Below are 23,384 nucleotides of genomic sequence, written 5' to 3'. Positions count from 1 at the left end.
ACAACCCGGAATCAGAGGTATACAAACATCAGTGATATCTGAAGCCCAGAGGTCCCAAACACTGAACTCTAGCTTCTGAAGAGGATGGGATGCCAGCACTATTGTTTTGAGCAAAGTCTACATTACAATGAGTTACATCTCTTGCTCTAGTCACAACAGCAAGAAAATGGAATCACTGCAGATTCCTATTCCAAAATGAATAGATAATGAAAACGTGTTATATGTTCAAAATGAATCCTTATTCAGTTATTAAAAGTTAAATTATGAAATGTTGAGAAATGTGGGAGGAGGTATGAATATGTGAAAAGTTAATACAGGCTAATGAAGGGAAATACATATCTATCTCATATGTAGGTCTTACATTTAAAAAACAAAATGTATGTTTGTGTGTTTTAGTAATAAAACTGGCTAAGAGACAAGTGGGATGTTTTGTTTAAAGTATTGGAATAATATAATTCATGTGACATGAAGCATGAAGGAGGAAAATGGACAAATGCAAATAATATGGTTTCTGTGTGATTATTTCAGGGCTGAGTAATCAGGAACGAACAAGCAGACTCTGCCTACAAGAGGGATGAGGAGTAAAAGTAAAAATGTTAATGAGGGAGAGAAGTAGAGAAGCAATATTGTCATCCTTTGCATGCCTTTATCCTCTCCAACTTTCTACACTATAAGAACTCATTACTGACTCTTCTTTAAGCATCATTGCCTCTGATCTTTGTCATGCAATATAGGTTGATGCTACCTGTTCCAATCTTCCATAGATCTTTGGTAGGCTCCTAAAACATAAGGTTTCCTAAATCGCCTTTGAATAACACTTGAAGTAGCTCTCAAACAGTATTTAGGCTTCCTCCTTGTTTGTTTATTATTTATTTATTTATTTTTAATTAAAACTTTCCACCTCCTCCCATTTCCCTCCCCCTCCCTCCATGCCCTCCCCCTCCCTCTCCAGTCCAAAGAGCAGTCAGGGTTCCCTGCCCTGTGGGAAGTCCAAGGTCCTCCCTCTTCCATCCAGGTCTAGGAAGGTGAGCATCCAAACAGACTAGGCTCCCACAAAGCCAGTACATGCAGTAAGATCAAAACCCATTGTCCTTGGCTTCTCATTCAGCCCTCCTTGTCTGCCACATTCAGAGAGTCCAGTTTGATCACATGCTCCATCAGTTCCAGTTTCCTCCTTGGTTTTAATTTAGCTATCCACGAGGGATTGTTTCTTTTGGCCTACTCTGTATTTCCTCACACCATCTACATAGCACTCACTAGTCTGGGGCCATACATATAATAAGGACATTTGGAACATCGTTTCCTGAAAGTGCACCTTTTTAAAATTAAACCACACTCAGGGTTTCAAGGGTCCATTCTTCCACAAGATTAGGAGAGTTCCAAGGATTTTTTCTATTATGCTTCATTCAACCAAGATATACATTGTATTTATTCTATCACAACACAGCTTATTTTTCCTTTTAAGCATTAAAGCCACTTGTAGAATTTGATAAATGAGTATATTGAGATTATTTCTTGAATGCTGAACAAGACCTTTATTGGGGATGTGTTTTGAAAGTATACAGATATTTTTAAATGTATATCTCACTGAAAGAGCAGACAAATCCATTTGCTCAAGTCCCATTATGATGGCACTGCCAAGAGACTTTTGTATTTCAGATGCAAACAGAGAATGCTATGGTGACCTTCTCTGAGGGAGACTCAGCAGATTTGAAAAATGCACCTGCCTCCACTCCTAGATCTGAATAGAATCCTTCATGTGTCTACTGATTTTATGATAACAGTAACCACATATTTTGAATGGAACATAGAAAACTAAAATATCCACATAAGGGAAGTGGAATGTTTGAATGTACATAGAGGAATCAGTGTCATTCATGTCTAACGTCAGTCAATGTCATGAAGTAGGTATGATTTAATATTCATGAATATTTACATAGATATATTTTCCAAGAATACATATAATTTGAAGAGAGGAATGGTTTCATTAAATTTTGCATGGTCCAAAATTAAACAGAATTGGGATAAATCTCTTAATGGTTTCTGTAAATTAAAGATTTTTAATCATATGAACAGAGATTTAACATGCACAGGTGGAATAAGGCATAGGATAATACCAGTTCTAATATCGTCAAGAAGACTTTAAACCTAATTCCCTATAGATATGAAATAGAGAGATAAAGAAGCATCTTACCTTCTTAATGCAGGCAATGGATATGGAAACCACTCAGTATTTTTTTAAATGTTTGAAGAATAAAATTTCCCAGAAATAAAGTTCAAAAACCTTCAATATTACAGAAACATATAGAACTTAATGACCAAAACACACATGAAATGTGGAGATAATATAAGATGAAACAAATAAAATTATGAATGTCATTAAAACTCATAAAATAATAACATTTACACAAATATGTAATTTTATAAGATTAACAAATTAAGGAAAAGCACACAATGCATAAAATATTCTCTTAAATAGCTCTAAAATATGAGTGTACAGGTTCTTTTAAAAAGTGATGCCTCAGTCACCTTATTCTGCCTTGGCCATGCCTCTGATCAAAGCCTAGTACTCCATAAGAGACCAGGTCAGCATCTTGAACTACAGCAAACTCTAATTCTCCATCCTCTCCTGACTATCATATTCCAGACCACACCTCTGGTGGAAACGTTCTACCCCATCAGAGACCAGAATAGTTTCCCCCAAACTAGGTAAATCACCTGTCATCATCCCCCACTCCCTGCCCTGCTTACCTAACATAATCCCAATATGGCTTCTCTGCGTGTAGTCTGATTTTGACCCACATCTCTGGTAGAAGACATTTTCTGGAAATGGAAAATCAGGGACTACAAATGCAAGCATAACCAATAGAATGCAAGAGATGGAAGACAGTATCTCACCTGTTGAAGATACAATAGAGGAAATAGACTCACAATCAAAGAAAACATTAAATCCAATAAAATCTTAACTCAAAACATCCAGGAAATCTGGGAAATAATGAAAAAAAAAACCTACATAGAGTAATAGGCATAGAAAGAGTAGAATACCAACTCAGAGGCACAGAAAATATATTCAGCAGTATCATAGAAGAAAATTTTCCCAAACTAAAGAAGGACTTGCCTATGAAGATACAAGAATACATGAAGCTTTCAGAACACCAAAGCTTATTGGGAAAAAAAAAACCTGCTCTCACCACATGTTAACCAAAACACTAAATATACAGAATAAAGAAAGATCATTAATAGTTTCAAAAAAATGACCAAGTAACATATAAAGACAGACCCATCAGCCAAATTGTTAGTGGAGACTCTGAAAGTCAGAAAGTACTAAATACATATTTTGCAAAACTAAGATATCATGGATGCCATCCTATACTACAATACCCAGCAAAAGTTCCAATCACCATAGTTGGAGAAAACAAGATATTCTATGACAAAACTGGATTTAAACAATATCTATTCACAAATCCATCCCTCTAGAAAATAGAAGAAGAAAATCTCCAACCCAAGGAAATCAGCTGCACCTGTGAAAACACAGACATTAGGTAATTTCACAGCAACATTCCCAAAGAAGGGAAAAATAATACCACAAAAAACCCCACCAAATACCAGGAATTAACAATCACTGATTCTTAATACCACTTAATATCAAAGGAACTAATTCATCTATATACAGACTCCAGGTATGAGAATGGTTATAAAAACAGAATTCATCCTTGTTCAGCATAAAAGAAGCACATCTAAATTTCAAAGACATACATTACTTCAGACTAAATGGTTGGAATAAGAGTTTTCAATCAAATGAACCTAAGTATCAAGCTGGTCTAGCCATCTTAATATCTAACAAAATAGATTTAAAATTAAAATTAATCAAAAAAGTGCAGAGGTCCTTTCATGTTTATCACAGGAAAAATTCGTCAAGATTAAGTCTCAATTCTGAACATCTGTGCCCCAAATATAATGGCACCCACATTTGTAAAAGAAACACTACTAAACCTTAAAATCAAACATCAAACTACACATCCTATTTGTAGGAGGCTTCAACACCACACTCGCACCAATGGACAGATATTCCAGACAGAAAATTATCAGAGAAATAAAGGAACAGCCAGATGTTATGACTAAAATGAGCTTAACAGACATCTATAAAACATTTCACCTCCAAGCAAAAGAATATACCTTATACCTTCTTCTCACAACCTCATTGAACCCTCTATAAAACTGACCACATACTCATTTATCAACCAAATATGAACAGATACAAAAAATGGAATAATTCCCTGTATATTATCAGGTCACCATGACATAAAGTTAGAATACAACAGCAACACACATTTGAGAATGTCTGCAAATTCATGGAAACTGACTATTGCTCACCTGAGTCATCAATGGTTCAAGGAATAAATAAAGAAATTAAAACTTCCTAGAATTGGTTATATGAAAATAAATACACAGCACACCCAAACTTATGAAGCACTATTAAATAATTGTTAGGGCCGGGCATTGGTGGCGCACACCTTTAATCCCAGCACTCGGGAGGCAGAGGCAGGCGGATCTCTGTGAGTTCGAGGCCAGCCTGGTCTACAAAGGGAGTTCCAGGACAGGCTCCAAAGCTACAGAGAAACCTTGTCTCGAAAAAACCAAATAAATAAATAAATAACTGTTAGAATGAAAGTTTATAGTACTACGTGCGTTATAAAAAACCTAATAAAATCTAAAACTAGTGATTTTAAAGCATACCTGAATTCTCTAGAACAAAAAGGAGCAAACCAATCTCAGAGAAGTAGATGGAGGAAATAATTAAATTTAAGGCTGAAATCAATAAAAGAGAAACAAAGAGAATGACACAAAGAATCAATGAGACAAAGAGTTGGTTCTTTGAGAAAAATCAACAAGATATGTAAATCCTTATCCTAGCTAAAAAAAAAAAAGGGCAAAGAGAGAATATCTAAATTAACATTATCACAAATGAAAAAGGGGACAAAACAACAGGTCCTGAGGAAATATAAAGAATCATTAGGTCATATTCTCAAAATCTGTACTATTCAAAATTGGAAAATCTAAAAGAAATGGGCAATTTTATGGAAAGGAACCACATATCATAATTAAATCAAGACCAAATAAATCATTTAGAAAGATATGTAACACAAAATGGGCAAAGATGCTAATTATATCTAACAAGTACACTTCCTAAACTATGTTTATAGCAGTATTATTCACAATAGCTAGAACCTGAAAACAACATAGATGCACTTCAAATGAAGAATGGGTAAAGAAAATGTGGTACATTTACACAATGGAGTATTACTCAGCTATAAAAAACAAACAAAAAAAAGCAATGACATTTATGAAATTTGTTGTCAAATGGATATAATTAGAAAAATAATCATTCTGAGTAACATAACCCAGACTCAGAAAGACAGATCTAGTAGTATGTTCTCATTTATAAGTGTCTATTAGGAGTAAAGTATAAGATAAGCAACCTACAATTCACAGCCCCAGAGAAGCTATGTAACAAGGGGGAACCTTAGAGAACATGTAAGGATTGTTCTCGGAAGAGTAAATATATAAGATCTTCTGTGTGAACTGGGAACTGGGGGAAGGCGGCAGGGGAGAGGAGAGTATATGTGAGAATAAGTAAATGAGGGAACAGGATGGTCGAGGTGTGGGAGGGACAGGGTGAGCAGTGAGAAATAGCTTGTTAGAGGGACTAGGGAGAAACCTAGTACAGGGTAAATTCACCAAAATCCACAAGGATGACCCCAATTAAGACTCCTAGCAATAGAGAAGAGGGGTATATGAACCAGCTTTCTTCTATAATCAGATTTTTGACTACCCTGGCATCTTAGAACGTTCATCCAATAAGTGATGGTAACAGAGGCAGGAATCGAGCCTAACATTGGTCTAACCTTCTAAAGTCCAGTCGAAGAGAGAGAAAGGGGGTTATATGAGCTAAGATAGACGCAAGATCATTATTTGAAACCCAAAGAGACAGCGGACCTGAGCTGGTGTGAGTTCATGGACTCTGGTTTGACAGCTGGGAAGCCTACGGGGGACCGAACTAGGACGTCTCAGTGTGGGTGGCAGTTGTGTGGCTTGGTCTGTTTGTGTAAGCCCTGGCATTAGAACCAGGATTTATTTTCATTGCAATAACTTGCTCTTTAGAGTCAATTCCCTACGGTGCAATATCTACTCAGTCTTGATGTAGTAGGCAGGTATTTGGTCCTGCCTCAACTCAATATGCCATGCTGAGAAAACTCCCCATTGGAGGCCTTACCCTCTCTTAGGAGTTAATGGGAGGTGAGGGGCAAATGAGGAGACTGGGAAGAGAAGAAGGAAAGTGAATTGTAGTTATTATGTAAAACAAATTTTAAAAAAAGATAAATAAATAAATTAATTAAATTATATGACAAAAACTTATTCAAGAAGAATACAAAGCGGGAAATAGTCAAACTGAGGGTTGAAATCAATAAAAATAGAAATAATGACTTCATTCCTTGAAAAAATCAACAAGATAGATAAACACTTACCCAAACTAAAAGATACAGAAAGAACATTCACGTAAGCAAAATCAGAAATGAAAGGGGATTGTACCATCAGAGGAAATCCAAAGAATAGTTAGGTCATGTTTCAAAAATCTCTACTTCACACTGTTGGAATATCTAAAAGAAATGGACAAACTACTTGATAGACAATAGGTACAAAAGTTAAATCAAGATCAGATAAACAATTTAATTAGACATATAACCTCTAATAAAAACTGATCATTAAAATTCATACAATCGAAAAACAAAAACAAATAAACTTGACCCAGGTCAAGCAGTTTTAGTAGAGAATTCTACCAGGCTTTCAAAGAAAATCTAATGCCTATACTCCTCAAATTATTTCATAAATAGAAACAAAAATAACATTGTCAAACTCTTCTTTATTAGGCCACAGTTACCCTGATATCTAAATCACACAAAGATACAACAGAGAAAGAGAATTAAGGAACAATCTTCCTCAAGAACACTGATGCAAAAATGACCAATAAATTCTGGCAATCTAAATGCAAGAACACATTTAAAAAATCATCTACCATGATCAAGTAGGCTTCATCCCAGGAATGCAGGGATGGTTCAATATATGAAAATCTGGCAGTTTAATCCAACATATAAATGAATTGACAAAACAAACAAATAAACACCCCTATAGGATCTTCTCATTAGATGCTGAAAATGCCTTTTACAAAAGCTAACATCCTTCTTGATAAAAGCCTTGGAGAGATCAATGATACAAAGAACTTACCTAAACATAATAAAAGCAATATACAGCAAACCTACTGCCAGCATCAAACTAAATTGAGAGAAACTTAAATCCACTAAAATCAGAAACAAGACAAGGCTGTATGCTCTCTCCATATCCATACAATACAGTATTTGAGGTTCTAGCCAGAGCAATAAGACAATAAAAGTGAGTAAAATGAGTTGATAAAATTTGGAAAGGAGAAAGTCTAAGTACTGCTTTATAGATGATATGAGAGTATACATAAGCAATCCCAAACATTCTACCAGGGAAATCCTACCGTTGATAAAAAAACCTTTAGTCAAGTGACTAGATAAAAGATTAACTAAAAAAAACAAAACAAACAAACAAACAAACAAAAAAACAGTAGCTCCCCTATACATTAAAGCTAAATGATCTGAAAAAGAAATCAGGGAAACAATACCTTGTAATATTAACTTTGTAAAACTAAGCAAGTTCTATCACAATTAACCCTAAAAGAAAAAATAAAATAGTAAAATAAGTAACAAATGCTCTTAATTATTTCTATTACCAATATAAAATGAGTATGTTTATTCACAGTTTATTGAATATTCTTATTCAAGGAAAACAAATCTCAAATAATTCTATGTCTACAAAATTTTCTGTTTAAAATCTTAATTTTTGCTAACAGCCATTTAAGAATAAGAGAGAAAAAGCAAAACTTAGGCAAAGATTTTTCTCCCCTCAGGTTTGTTCTTAGTAAACCATGAAAATACACACTTCAGAAAGAATAAAGGATAAAGCACTAAAATATTCACTAGAAATATATACATATATAATTATGCATATATAATACAGACACACATATATATTCAATATTTCTATCCAATAATTCAATTTGGACAAAAATCATAGATCCAACAATAAATGTTTCTGTTTCTACCCTCACCTACCTCTATCCCCATCTTTGTCTGTTATTCTTGATTTTTCTATGGTAGACTAACTTGTAGTCATGGAGTGAGTGTATACAGCCTACTTGGGGTCACACCATGAAAACAAACTATTTAGAAACCTGCAGCTATTAAAATCCAACAACTCAGCCGGGCAGTGGTGGCGCACGCCTTTAATCCCAGCACTCGGGAGGCAGAGGAAGGCAGATCTCTGTGAGTTCGAGGCCAGCCTGGTCTACAAGAGCTAGTTCCAGGACAGGAACCAAAAGCTACGGAGAAACCCTGTCTCGAAAATAAAAAAAGAAAAAAGAAAAAAAAAATCCAACAACTCTTCAGCTAATAGTGTGATTCCATCGACATTTAAGTTACACACTAGAAATTTCTCTGGGATGAATGCATTCAGGTAATCTACATGCACTCATAATTTCTGGTGGGTTCGTATGTGCAACTTCTCTGTGTGAATGTGAAAAGGGGTTCCTAACGTGAAAAAGGGTTCCTAATGACTTGTTTCTTTGTTCACAGATCAGGACTTCTGTCATCACTCATCAGAGAAGCTCCTAGAATAGGTTATAATGATGGCAGAGACTCTCAACTTTTCATTGTACAGAAGATAGGAGACTGTGTACTTCTCAGTCTGAAACCAAGGAACATACCACATCCTTCCCCACAGACTCAGTGATCTTCTCATAATATCTGGTAGCATAAGACCTAGAAGTATTAGAAAGCTTCAGGTTTTAAACTTTTACTTTTATTTTTTAAAGTTCATTGTCCGCTGTACAACATATGAAGGAGAAGTCAAAGTTCTTCATGTCATTCATAGAAATTTTACTTAATGTAAATTAAAAAGAGAGAATTTTAAAGACAATTATTTGCCGAATACACATGGCACACATAACATTCATAAAACAGAAAATAATAAAGCTAACAATACTATATTGTTCTAAGTAGCAAGGAAAGGAAAAAATTAAATAAAATATTGGTGCGAGGATTATTTTTGTTTTCTAAAAACCTTCCTGTTGGGACTAATGAGTCTTGGCCTTCAGCTGCTCTTCCCTCCTAGAACCTTTTAATTAAAGTTACTAGACGCTGTGCCTAGCTTAGAGGATCAGAGAATGGGATTGTCACCTGTTGGCCATTGACTGCAATGTGTTTAAGCCTACATGGTGCCATTAAAGAGGGGCTTTGGTATCAGTGTTTAAAGGTCTGCGTGTCGGTCTGTCCCTGCATGTGTATTCTCAACCTCCAGCCCCTTGCCCGAAGCTCGCGAACTGGGGTCTAGCGCATAGAGCGCACCTTCCTAGTTGATTTCTGTTAAAGACCCACATTTTTTAAAAAAAACAAGTTCTTACATTAAAATAAATTTTATTTTCTACATCTTAAATTATTTTATGTATAAAAACACCAAAAAGTATACTCTAGAGTATTTAGTAACTATAGATATTCATCTTTCGGTCCCATAGTACATTCTTATGATAAAACAGAGAAAAATGATGCAGAAGTAATTCATTTTCAGGCTCAAATAAATTGGCAGTAAACTCACATTACACTGGAAAGTCAGGGGATTTCAAATTGATCCTCAAGCAACTAGAAGTTTTAGTTAGAAATGTGTCGGAAGATTAAAGAGCTCAGGCTTTCGTCTGGAAAGTGTGGACAGGACTGAATTTTCAAACACAATTTATTGTGTAAGTCTTTTACTTGATATTGGGAAGTAATTTTCATTATGCAAACATTAATCAGTGTTTATTGTGTGTCAGAAGCAGTTCTAGATCTAGGACATAGCAAGAAAAATCAAAAAGCCCTTTCCATTCTAAGGTTTATAACTGAGCCAACCTCCATGTTTCTTTTCAAGACAAAAACGTTTCTAACATATTAAATGCCATAAATCGTGTGTAATATATGTTATGAATTGAGAAAAGTTGAAAAAGTATTTCCTGAAATTAAGAGGAACTTCTACTCCATTTTTTTAAAGTTTGCTTTTTGTTTACAGCAAAAGAGCTGTCCTCTTTTTATATCTAAGAGATGAGAAGATACTTTCTTTTAAAACTGAAATGCTTGTTTATATTTCTGTAAATTATGTTTTAAAGTTTATATGTTATTTACTGAACTACAGATTACTAGTAGCATCAGAATCTACACCTGTGAAATCTCTCCAACATGACTTCCCAAACTCATGGAAAACAGTAAATTTCAATAACCAAGTATTACAGAAATAGATATTCCAAATTGGATGGGGAAAAAGCCCATGGGGCCTCCTTCAGAAAAAAAATTTATAGGCACCTGAGGAGAGCTGAAATCAGAAAGATGATCTTCCACAGGGAAGGCCACAATTTATTGTCCTTTGCCAAACAGTACATACAAGTATATGAACTGAAAACATACGAACATACAAGTATATAAACTGTTATATATATATATATATATATATATATATATATATATATATATATGGAATAACAATGAAAAATGAGGCTATAAAATTAAAAGAGAATAGTGTGGAAATGGAAGGCAGAAATTTTGTAGCTATTTTATAATCTTAAAATTATCAAAACATGTCAGATAGTGGTGTTATATGCCTTTAATCTTAGCACTCAGTAGACAGAGGCGGGACATTATCTGTGAGTTGGAAGGAAGACAGCCTGATCTACAGAATGAGTTCCAAGACAGTCAAAACTTTATACAGAAAAATCTTGTTTTAATGGGTGTGTGTGTATGTATGTGTGTGTAGGGGAGTGTAAAATAATCATAGAATATAGAACTAAAGAGGACTATATTAAGAATTGTATATGGTTCACATTTTCTATTATCTAGTCAATAATTTGATATTACTTTATTTTCTCTTTCTTCCTTATTTCAATTAAAGTATAATGTTTTATTTGCTTAACTATTAACTGCAGTAATCAATGAATATCAATTCATTTTTCAGAGAAATACATAACTCAAAAGATTTTATTCACATGTAGACTTTCAACTAATGATAATGGAGTTAGTAAAGTAATTTCCAAAAGTAGAGTTTATGGTTTACGCTAACCTTCATATTCACAGTCATGCTTGTTTGCAAAAGTTATGATAATTTCCCTTTTTACCTATTATGCAATATTTGAAATTGAAAACTTGATTTTTTTCAAGACAATAGATAAGAAATTTGTAATTCAGAAAAAAACTATACTATTTGCAATTGTCATTAAAGGCTCCTGGCTAATAATAAGTCACGTTCATTTAATATTCATTATATTAAAAACTAATTTAAATGAGTATTTCAAAGAGCTACAAAAATAATTTCATAAGCTACATAAAGAAAAATATAAATGTGGCTGTCATAGTCCTTAAAAATCACCTAGTGTTGTGGCTAAGTTTTGTGATAAATGACAGTGTATTTCTTAAACCCTTTCTCAGTGAGTTGGAACTCTTAATAGTAGACATTCAACTGAACTCTACATTTCCTTCCTTGATGGGTTTCTTGATAGAATTTAAACATCATTTCAGCACAATCTTTTTGGTTCAGTGCCTTACTCCTAAGGAGGTTGGAACAGCCTCCGGAGACCCCCTGGGCTCAATGTGAGAGCCACTAAAACCTTCACTCAGGGATAAGCTCCTCTTAAGTGTGACTTGTGTGGTAATCACTCACTTATTTATGACTGGCATAGTCTTGTGTCAAAAGAACATAAAATTGGAGTTATAGTTAATAACCTGCCACTTGGTATTATACCTGCATTTTTGCGCTTTTGCAGTTAAGTTTGTATGAGTATTTCCATTAAAAATTGATTTTCAGTGGTTTGCAACTTAACTGAAAATGATCTGTCCATGAGAGATGAAAACTGATATATGAGTGCATCCCTTAGGAGCCGGTGCATAATTAAATCTGCATGGCTGTTTCAAAGTTAAATCACTGCAGGTGAGGGGTGATGTCCAAAAGTCATGGGTTTAGGGGAACATTGTAAATTTAATTTGGATTAGATTTTTTTCCATTTTAATTATCAAATATTATTAATTTAAATAATCATTTTAATTTCATAGAAATTATAAAATATGAAAGTGGATAAAATATTTCGTTTAAATATTCAGAAGTTCACCAATTGTGAGTTTAGAATAATATCTGTATATATTAGGAAATTTCTACAGAAATCTTTTTTTGTGTGGTTTTTCTGTTGCTAATCATTTTGTTCTAATGTATTGTGTTAACTGTTTTAAAAATTACTGGCTCAGTTGATCCACAAAATTATGATGATTGTTTGCTAGTAAATAAATCCTCACTAGGTACTGAGGGATTTCAGAGAGGTGGAACAATAGCCACCTCTGAGTATCAGTAGACAACTGGATAATAGATTAGCATAAAACAATGTTTAAGTAATAAAATTCCTCAAAAGGAATTTAACAGATGGATAAAGTGATTAAATCTGAAAGATATTATACTAAACTCTATGGTGATGAAACAAGTGAAATTGGAAAGAAGAGTTTGAATGAAGACAAGTGAATTCACACATTAGCTTTAATGACCAATCGGGTAATATAAAAAAAAAGTTAGGCATGGACTCACAGTTATAAATATGCCAGTAAATTATTTCAAAAAGAACATTGTTCTGATCAGAATATTTGAATTAATAAATCAGAAAATATACAATGTGGAATAATGTATAACAGTTTGCTGGTCTTCTTTATATAACTTTCAATTTTTCAATCACCAGGCTAAAAATACTATGAACAATATTCATAAAATAAAAGAAACATAAGTTGTAAATTAGTGATAGTCTTTCACAATCTCATGTGTCCCTGTCTAAGATAAGTATCACATTTTGTTGAATATATGAGTGACAGGTGCAAGTAATTCTGTAACTGTTCAGAAATGAGTGCTACTTGTATAGAATGTTGTTACACTCAGTCATCCACTGGAAGGATAAAAGTACCTTCACACTGATAAACTGGAGGCTGGAATGGTGGGCAGCATCTTTTGTTTGAGACTAACCTTTCTCAATATTATTCTGTAATAAATTTATGGATTTATTATAAGAAGAATTTTTTTTACATTGTAAAATTTGAATGTCAAGACAAGGTTATATATACTTCTCTTTTTAAGATAGAAGAATAAATGACATCTTAAATTTTATTTGGCATCATTCATAAATATGTAACTACTTGCTCTTAAAGTTATTACACATACTGAATATGAAGAAAGTTTAGTGCACAGAACAAAAATAATGGAAATCAATAAAGCTGCTAACGGTACTAATGGTAGAAACATTTATGTATTGAATGAAGGTTTTAATTAGCAAAAATCAAAATTAAATAAAGCATCTAACATAGAACATATGAAGATAAAATAAATGAGACGTGGGGGTTTAGTTGAATAGTAAGAGAATCATGATCAAAATAAGTATATTTAGGTTTCAAGAACAGAAAACTGTGAATCAGAAGATATTCTTATGATATAAACAGGTATTATTAATAAATGTTATGATATGAAATTCAAAATAAACTAAAATATTTGATTTTTTATATGATAAGTGAAATTTCTTTCAAAAATAGTTTTTACTAAAATGAAATAAAAAAGCTTAGTAAAATTCTTCTCAAAAAAAATTAGAACAAAAGTCAATTTCCCCCACAATATAAGAAGATGAACCAATATCGTTTTATACCCCCTTAATTTTATTCAATATGTTCAAAAAATGAAAAGACATACTAAAATTTTTATGAATAATGTTATGTTAAAAGTCTATTTCTTCTACAAACTTTATCCTGAGTGAGATAACCCAAAACCAAAAAGATGAATATGTATGTACTCACTCATTAGTGAACTCTAGCCATAAACAAAGGACATTAAGCCTATAGTTCGCAAGCCTAGAGAAGCCAAATAACAAAGTGAACCCAACGAAAAACATACATAGATCCTTCTGGAAACTGGAAGCAAACAAGATTGCCTGGCAAAAGTTGGGAGCATGGGGGTGAGAGGGGAGAGAGGAGGGAAAGGGGAGAGGAGGAGAGGGAGGGGAGAAAGGAAAGACTGGAGAGAGCTTGGGGGACTGGGAGGGTGGAGATGGAAAAAGGGTGGATATAGGAGCAGGGAAGAAGATATCTACATTAAGGGAGCCATTTTAGGGTTGACAAGAGACTTGGCTCTAGAGTCTCATGAGTTTCTTTTATTCCAGGTGTCCACGGGGATGTCCACAGCTAGGTCCTTGGGCAGCAGAGCAGAGGGTACCTGAACTGGCCTTGATCCTCTATCACACTGATGATTATCTCAAATATCACCATAGAATTTTCGTCCTGCAATGGATGGAGATAGAGATAGAGACCCACATGAGAGCAATGGACTGAGCTCCCAAGGTCCAGTTGAAGGGTAGAAGGAGGGAAAAGACAGGCAAGGAAGTCTGGACCAAGAGGAGCTGGTCCACCCACTGAGACAGTATGCTTGTTCTAATGGGAGCTCATCAAATCCAGCTGGACCAGGACTGAATGAGAATTCAGAATGCGATGAAACCAGACTCTCTGAATGTGGCTGACAATGGGGACTGAATGAGAAGCCATTGATAAAGGCACTGGGACTTGTTTCTACTGCATGCTGGCTTTTTGGGACCCTAGTCTGTTTGGATGCAAAGCTTCCAAGGCCTGGATGTAGGGGGGGAGGGCCTTGGACTTTCCACAGGGCCAGGTTCCCAGCCCTCTCTTAAGGAGGGAGGGGGAGGGAGAAGAGTGAGTGGGGGAGCAGGAGGGGAATGGGAGGAGAGGAGGAAGTGTAAATTTTTGAATGAAAAAAAATTAAAAAGTAAAAAAAAATAAAAATAAAAAGAAGGAAGTTTAAAGCCTCTAATCAAGAATGCAAATATTCAGAATATTTTTATCAGAATGGTGATGTTAATATAATCATCTTGCAGGAGTTATATTTTTATATTCATTTATAGAGAATAAATTATTTCTAACCCCCACAAAAATTATGAATAACAACTGAAGAAAATTTTCTAAGACATTAACCATGCAAAACATTTAGGAGTATTATGCCATTTTAAAATAATAAATGACACTAATTTTTTAAAAATTTGCCATTTATATGATTATAACAGATATAAACAATAATTACAGATGAAGATATGTCTTAAAATAAAGAAATATAAATGCTATATATTTTATATTAAAATATTTACACTTGTTTCAAAAATTGTTGAACATGTCTCCATAATTAATAGCCAAAATTATAAAAATTAAAAATAAATTCTATCCTCTTCAATGCAATGATCTGGATATATCTGTCATCCATTTACAAAATTGTATTTAAAGAAATAGAACTATAATACTGAACCAGTTACTGGATTGTTTCAAAGCTAAAGAAGTCAGAAGAGTACTAGAACATGTGCATTAATTCAGTATTCTGTGCACTTCAATGTGGCTGTGAAGTGACCAGCAGCTTCAAGTTCTTACTCTAAGTTTTTCTACAAATAATTCTGAGTCAAATATCCATTTGTCTCTCAACCTTTTTGTCAGTTATTCTATAAAAGCAACAAGGTTTGAATATTAAGAAATAATTATACAAACATTATTGATAGAGTTAAAAGGGAGAATAAACCCCCTATTCATAAAAATAATAGCTAAAATAATGTGACAATTTTCTAAAAACTGTAACAGGGAAATCAAATTTAGAGACAACTTCCTTTCTGTGCCATATCTCTATTTTTCATTTGTAAATCTGGCACAGAAAAAATAGGTTTCATTATGGTATTTTCTGACATTCTTCCCCATCGTCTCTCAAGTCCAACATACACTGTGTTCAACAACCTTCTTTCCCCTAATAATCTCTTTCCACTTTCATGCCTCAAGTATTCTATGGCAGGTTTTCCTCTTCCTGCTTCCTGACAACCTCTTTAATGTCCTCTGGTATCCCATTCTAGTTTTATGACCCAACCCACCATATAAACACACATATTATATATATATATATATATGTGTGTGTGTGTGTGTGTGTGTGTGTGTGTGTATACATATACATATATAAAATATATATTTATGTAAAAATACGTAAATATCATAACATATGTCATACATACTCACTTATGCTGTATTTGTATTCCTCATTCTGAAAAATTTCATTTAAAAAATTAGGGATTATAAACATCTTTTTAACCAACCTAAAAGGATCAATAAAAGAATCTGAAACTGAAAAATGTAGTACATTCTGAAAGCTATATCTCTTCCTGAATGGATGTAGATATGGTTGTTTACTTTTCTACATACATTGCTTTTTTTTTTTTGTTAACTAAACAATAAGGAAGAAAGAAAGCATCAAGAAGCTGAAACTCACATACTCAAGGCTGAGGTGTTATGTAGATTACTGAGGCACTGTCCAAAGTTAGCTGTAAACTTTTGAATGGTATAAAATTACTGCTATCCTCTATATTCCAAATGTATCAAAGAGGTGTAAAGATTTGGGTGATAATTACCAACAGGATTGAAAAGCAAGGAAGTCCTAGGTTTTCTATTCTGGTCAGACTAATAGCAAAAGGAAGACTTTATGCTATTAAAGGCAATGGCATTAAAACGTTACTTTTAATAACAAAATAATATTATTTTTAATTGAGAATTTTAGAATCTTTTAAAAACTCCTTGTGAATAAACAAATATTAAAATGAAATGTGCAATCAAACTATTCTCTTGGCATTAATATTTCTTTCTTTGATTTACTGAAGTTAATTCATCAAGTAAGCACTTATGCTCATGAAAATATTTTTATAATGAGTAAAACTGTAGACTGAAGAATTGCCTAGCTTCATTCATTTTTAATTAATCATGATTTTAAAATATGTAAGATAGAAAAATAGAAAAGTGATTAAATGTCACATATCTTTGTAGTAGGGATTTTGTATAGAATCATTAAGCACATTTTTTTCAATTAATATGACTATTTTAGGTTCTATACACAAATGATGTCAGAAATTATTGACAGTGTTTGTTTAAAAACAAAACTGAAGAAAATGTGAAGTGATTTCTTAAAATTATCTCCGGTTTTAGTCTATTTAATTATAAAATTTCTTAATATTTATATTTTGGACAAGGTTTCAGAAATCAAAGTACCCATGAAGAAATGTGCTGAGTGATATCTTGCTCCTGGAGGTGCATATTTTTTTAAATCACACTTTGATCCACATGTTATACAGTTAAGTCCTTGATGTTTTGTGATTATTTTGTTGTTGTCATGTCGTTTGTCTTGTTTTAGTAATAAAGTCTTACTAATTTCCTGGAAGAAAACAATATGGTAACATAAAATATTAGATCTAACATATAAAAAACTAGATCTCTAGTTCTGTCACTGATTTGCTAGTGTTGTTCTTCATCAGTATAATTTTCTTTTGATTTATGCATAAAAGAAATTTGAAATGTTAAAAACTTTTTATATACAAACAAAAATCATAGGGTAAAATATTTTATCAGATTTATTCACTTTATTTTACATATGGATGTTTTAACTGCATGTATATTTGTGTACCACTTTTTTGCTTGGAATCCAAACATTTCAGAAAAGGTATCAAATACTTGGTAACTGGAACTACCACAGTTGGGAAGCAATATGTCAGTTCTGGGAATAGAACCTTAGTTTTCAGAAAGAGCAACAAGTGTTACTAACTGCTGAGTTATTACTTCAGCCTAGATTTAAATATTACATAGATGCATTGAATTTCCTAAACTTTCAACTTTTCCCTAAATTTCATTTTAATAATTGCCATTAATTTTTTTAAATATTAAACCTGATAATTCCAAGTTCAAACACACACAAATACACAAGTGCACCCACACATTGAGATGCACACTCTCACCCACACATATATACAACTATTATTCCAAATAAGTTTTTCTTTCTCATTTTTCAATCTAGTTTTAGATTAATTTTCTTTGGATTTTAAGCATATTGTTTTGTTATGCCATATAATGTAGTTTCATCCGGTTCCTGTCTTTTACCATTTTAGCTGCCATTATCATGTTTTTACTTAAAATTGAAAGAAATCCCAAGTGATATCCCTGGGTTCAATTCTGTAACACTCCATAAATCCTAGTATCAGGTTTTCATATTGAACATAGACTGTCAGGAACTTTATTGTTTCTTTATTATGTTTCTCCTCTTTTTTTTTTGTTTGTTTGTTTCAAGAAATAAGAGACTTTGTTTTTATGTTGACCAAGATCTCAGTCTTATTTTCATAGCCATTTGCCCTTTGGACATAACTAGCTGAAACTAAAATGCTTGCATCTGGTAAAGAAGATTCTGGTTTGGAATAATCTCTAAATTTTAACCATGTATTGATTTACTTTCCTGTATAATAGATAATCATACTTCACTAACTTACATGGCTTGCAGGCTTCCCCGACTTTGGTGAGTTCTTTTAGGCACTTGAATGCAAAAAGAAATTGAAATCCAGGATGTTATTACTGTTGTTATGTAGAAAATGATATTAAAATACAGCTGTATCTTTATGCCTCCCTTGGGCCATTGTCCTTTATGGTTTCACGTTGTTCACTCCTTTCTGTGTTAGACTGCCATGAATATAAATTTCATAGCAGATCAAAGGCTACTAGTACAATGCAAGTGCTTGAAACACTCCTGTAAGGCAAGAATTAGATAAGCTCTGTGGTCTCCTCCCCTAAATTTATATAAGGGTCTATTCCTTTCATAAGTATATTTTCTTTTATGGAAGTATGACTTGGTTGGCATTTGTATAACTACATGGAGGTTCTGAATGTGTTAGAAATCTAAAATAAGTTAGCTTAAAATCGAATTTTTCACATGAATTACTTGCCTTAGTAGATTGGATGGTGTCTTCTTAAATCATGCATAACATATTTTATTTTCACTTTTCAACCATTTATAATAAATATTTTGTCTTATAACAATTTTGATATCATTTTTCCAAGTTTTAAATGCAATTTTAAAACATATCAGTGAATGGAAAGTTTACAAATGTGCATATTTTAGAGCAATTTTCAGTCATATTTCTGGAGCTAAGTCCACAATTCTAGTATGTGTTTTGATTTTCATAATTTTTATACATGTATCTAACTATGTGTAAGGAAACAATTTGCTTTTATATAAAAGCTCTTGGCAAGTTCTTTGGAAAAAGCACAATTTCTTTGTCCCATGTGATTTTTATAAAAGGTTAACATATACCTACAAATGCCAGAAGCATTTCAGGAAGCGTGTATTCAAAATAAGAGATGAAAATATTGAGAAATATGTGAATATATTGCTATAGTCCTCAACACTAGATTTACAATGTCATTTATTTTGAGTACAGCACTTTCCAAAACTTGTGAGAAATTAGAAATATGGTGTATAATGTAACTTAACTTAAACCATAGACACGTAGCTATGATTATATGTTTGGGTTTTGGTGCTGAGAAGGTAACCATTTACATAGAGAGCAATTTCTCTACCACAGAGTGAAATCCAGACCTGTTCTACTTATTGGAAATTTAATAATTTGAATGCAGAAAGCAGTAGTTCATTTTGAAGAGGTGAAAAGGCTGATTTCTGTACACATATTGCTTAGGTTCCTCTTATTTCAGACGCAATTGCTGTTTCACAGAAAGGTAGCAAGAACAAGAAAAGGTTTTCCAGTACTTTCTTTTTCAAAAATTCCACATCTTTTTAGTTGCAAATAAAGCACTCATGTGTCCTAAAGTTTTAATCAAGGTTCAAAGAAAGTAAGTGTATTGATGAATGTTAGCTACATACACTGCAATAGTGCAGATTATCCTTTCAGAAAATTAGCCATGATCTAGCGTTATTATCTATCATACAAACACCATTCAAATTTTATCAAGTATTTCCAGCTTGTCTTCCTGAGCAAGTGAAAATTCAGACCCTAGTTTAATAATCAATTATCAAGACTTTATTTCCTTCAAATCTGTAATAATTCTTTTGAAATAATGTATATTAAATTTTAAATACTATTTTAAATTTACTCTTATAAATCTGCCTGACTTAGAGTCTGATGATATGGGGGGAAGGGCTTAGATCCAAGGCACATATGTCTGTGATTACTACATTAATCACTCTACCTTATGGTTTTTATCATGTGCCATCCTGAGAGGCAGATAAAGTCATTTGCTTTTTTTTTTCAGCTATAGTATCTCTGATCAGGTGATGCAGATTGTCTAAGCAGTGCCCCATGAAGAGTGACTTGGAAAACCCTCTCTACACACTTTCTGTCTGTTGTTAAATGCTCCTCCTTATACCCTGAACGAAAATATTCCATAGTTTCCCTTTAAGTGAATGGGTGAGCAAGACTCAACAAATATATTTGTGACAATTTAAGTGTACTTTATTATAAGAAAGAAAGCTAGACAGACAGACATATATGTTATGGGTTAGCTTGGAGTTTTTGAGGACCCCTAAAAGTGGGAATGGGGGTATCTCTCACTATTTTGCCTGCTCATGTGACCCTTTTTCTTCTACTGGTTTGCCTTGTCAGCCTGAATACCAGGATTGGTGTATAGTCTTATTGCAACTTGTTGTGACATGTTCAGTTAATATCCCTGGGAGTCCTGTCTTTTTCTGAAGGGAAACAGAGAACAGAGGGTCTGAGTGGGAGGAAAGATAGAGCATAGGCTGGAGGAAGAGGGGGAAGTGTAGACTGTGTTTGGGATATATTGTATGAGTGATGAATGAATAAAATGAAAAATATGTGTGTTTATGAAAAAATAATTTCTTAAAAGTATTTCGACCACATGCTGCTGAGAGGCCCTGCTGTTCAGTGGTTTCAATCTATCATGGCCCAGCAGCTTTCTCCTAGCTTAGCAACATTTAGGACTTCCTCCCCAGGAAGGTTCCTGCTCTCTACCTGGACTTATTTGGAGAATGTCTCTAGGTCCAGATGCCTGATTTATTTTAAGGAAGAACCTTGACATAGTTTCCTGCAAATATTCTTTCCCTAATGCCCATATGATAATTAGGTTTATGCTCGAGTCATTTATTAAGTCCATTGGTCCACTAATCCAGCTATACAATGAGAGCTTTCCACTTATTGCAAATTAGGGTTAGTCCTCAGGCTTTCCAGTTCTATATATTTTCTATATATTCTAGAATAAATTTGAGTTGTCTCACTGAAATCATATACGAGAGGCCTCTCTACATCTCTATAGCAGTATTCAGAGCTGTCCAAAACCCTGTACTTCTGATCCCTTGACCCTCATTGGTCGATGGTCAGCAATCTCAAAGAAAAGGGAGACCCACAATATTCTTTCTCCACTTGTTGTCCCACCACTCCTACACAAACATCCATACCTCTATCTTTGATTTATCCATTTACTTATTTAAAAAAAGAAACCACTGTCTTGCAGCATATATTCCTTTCCTCTGTCTCTTGTAATCTTTCTGTCCCCTTTTTTTTTGTGATGCTCACAGAGTCTTCAGTATAGAATTTGTGTTGTTAAAGATGTGAATTGGAAACAGTTACCACACATTTTCTTTATTTTAAATTTTAAATTATTTTAATTATACTTTTCTGTGATGATTTCCAGTTGCTTCAAAAAACAATATTTGGTAAGAGCTTTCCCACAAGTGAGTGTAGATAAAAGGATATCCATTTAAAAGGAATTTCAAAAAACATAATGATTTAGGAAATTCTCAGTGATAGGTTCTTAAATTCTTCTCTTAGTTTCATTGTCTCACCAGCCATGAATAATGGGCAAGTTTGTACTTTTCCACAGTAGTTTTGTACCCTGTAAGTATTTCTCACTTGTATTGGTTTAAAAAAACACTGATTGGCTTGTAGCTAGGCAGCAAGTATAGGCGGGGGTGACTAGAGTATGGGAAGAGGAAAGGCTTAGTCTGCAGTTATCACCCAGATGCAGAGGAAGCAAGATAAGAATGCCTCACAATTGAAAGGTACCAAGCCACATGGCTAACACAAACAAGAATTATGGGTTAATTTAAGATTTAAGAATTAGTTAATAAGAAGCCTGAACTAATAGGCCAAGCAATTTATAGATAATGTAGGCCTCTGTGTGTTTCTTTGCCACTGATAGCTGCAGGACTTGGCAGGACAGAAATCTCTATCACAAGGTTGTGCTACTAGACATAAATTTCCTCCTATTGAGATGACGTTAAGTTCAATTAGGAGTCTTTTTGTTTACCCCAAAATGTACATGCCAAGATTCACCTTAAGGAATGTCTTCCAGTTAAGGTCATTGTGATTGTTCATAGATATTACATTTATAAAAGTGTATTGATTCCTTTTTCTCCCTTGGGAACCTGGCTACCGTTTTCTGATACTCTGAAAACTATGAGAGCTTAGAGGAGGCTTCTCTCCTCCAAGTCTTATATCAAAAGACAGTAGCATCTTCATCAATAATACACAAATTATAAATATTAAGATTTCTGCTTTAAATAATCAAAAGTATTCAAAACTAATTTAAAAGTAACATGTAAAAACCAAAAATAATAAAGACAAAAACATTCATTTGACTTTCAATACAGATTTTAAAGTAATAATATGTTCATTGCTAGATGCCAGATGGAATACATATATTTTATTCTTTAAAAAACTTTTATTATCTCAACTAAAATTAGAAAATTAATTGTACATTTTAGTGGATTCTGCATTACTGACTACCTTTATTTCTTCACACCTAATTTCTATAGTTTAACCCATTGTGTTTTAAAGTTGATGTTTCACTAAAAAGTGAAACAAATAATTTGGTAGTAGTTCATCTAGAATCCCTGTGACTCCAAAATGTGTTTTTTAAGATATTTTATTTAGGGGCTGGAGAGATGGCTCAGCGGTTAAGAGCATTGCCTGCTCTTCCAAAGGTCCTGAGTTCAATTCCCAGCAACCACATGGTGGCTCACAACCATCTGTAGTGAGGTCTGGTGGCCTCTTCTGGTCTTCAGGCATATATACAGACAGAATATTATACATAATAAATAAATAAATATTTTAAAAAAGATATTTTATTTATTTAATTATAAAACATTTATTATTTGTTATTCTTCAAATATTTTTATTCTCCTATATTTTATTGAATATGTGTTTTATAAACTAATTGTTTTATAAATAATATTAATAACTTTAACTTAGATAAAAAGTGATGCCCCATTCACATTAAATAATAGGATATAATTGCATGGAAACAGAAAATATGATCAATAACTGAACAGTGAATCATGAAATGAAGTCTTGTTGGATCATCTGAGGAAGATAGAAACTGTATTTTATTAGA

The sequence above is a fragment of the Chionomys nivalis genome, chromosome 3 (assembly GCF_950005125.1).
Source record: "Chionomys nivalis chromosome 3, mChiNiv1.1, whole genome shotgun sequence".
Lineage (NCBI taxonomy): Eukaryota > Metazoa > Chordata > Mammalia > Rodentia > Cricetidae > Chionomys > Chionomys nivalis.
Note: the sequence above shows the minus strand (reverse complement) of the source record.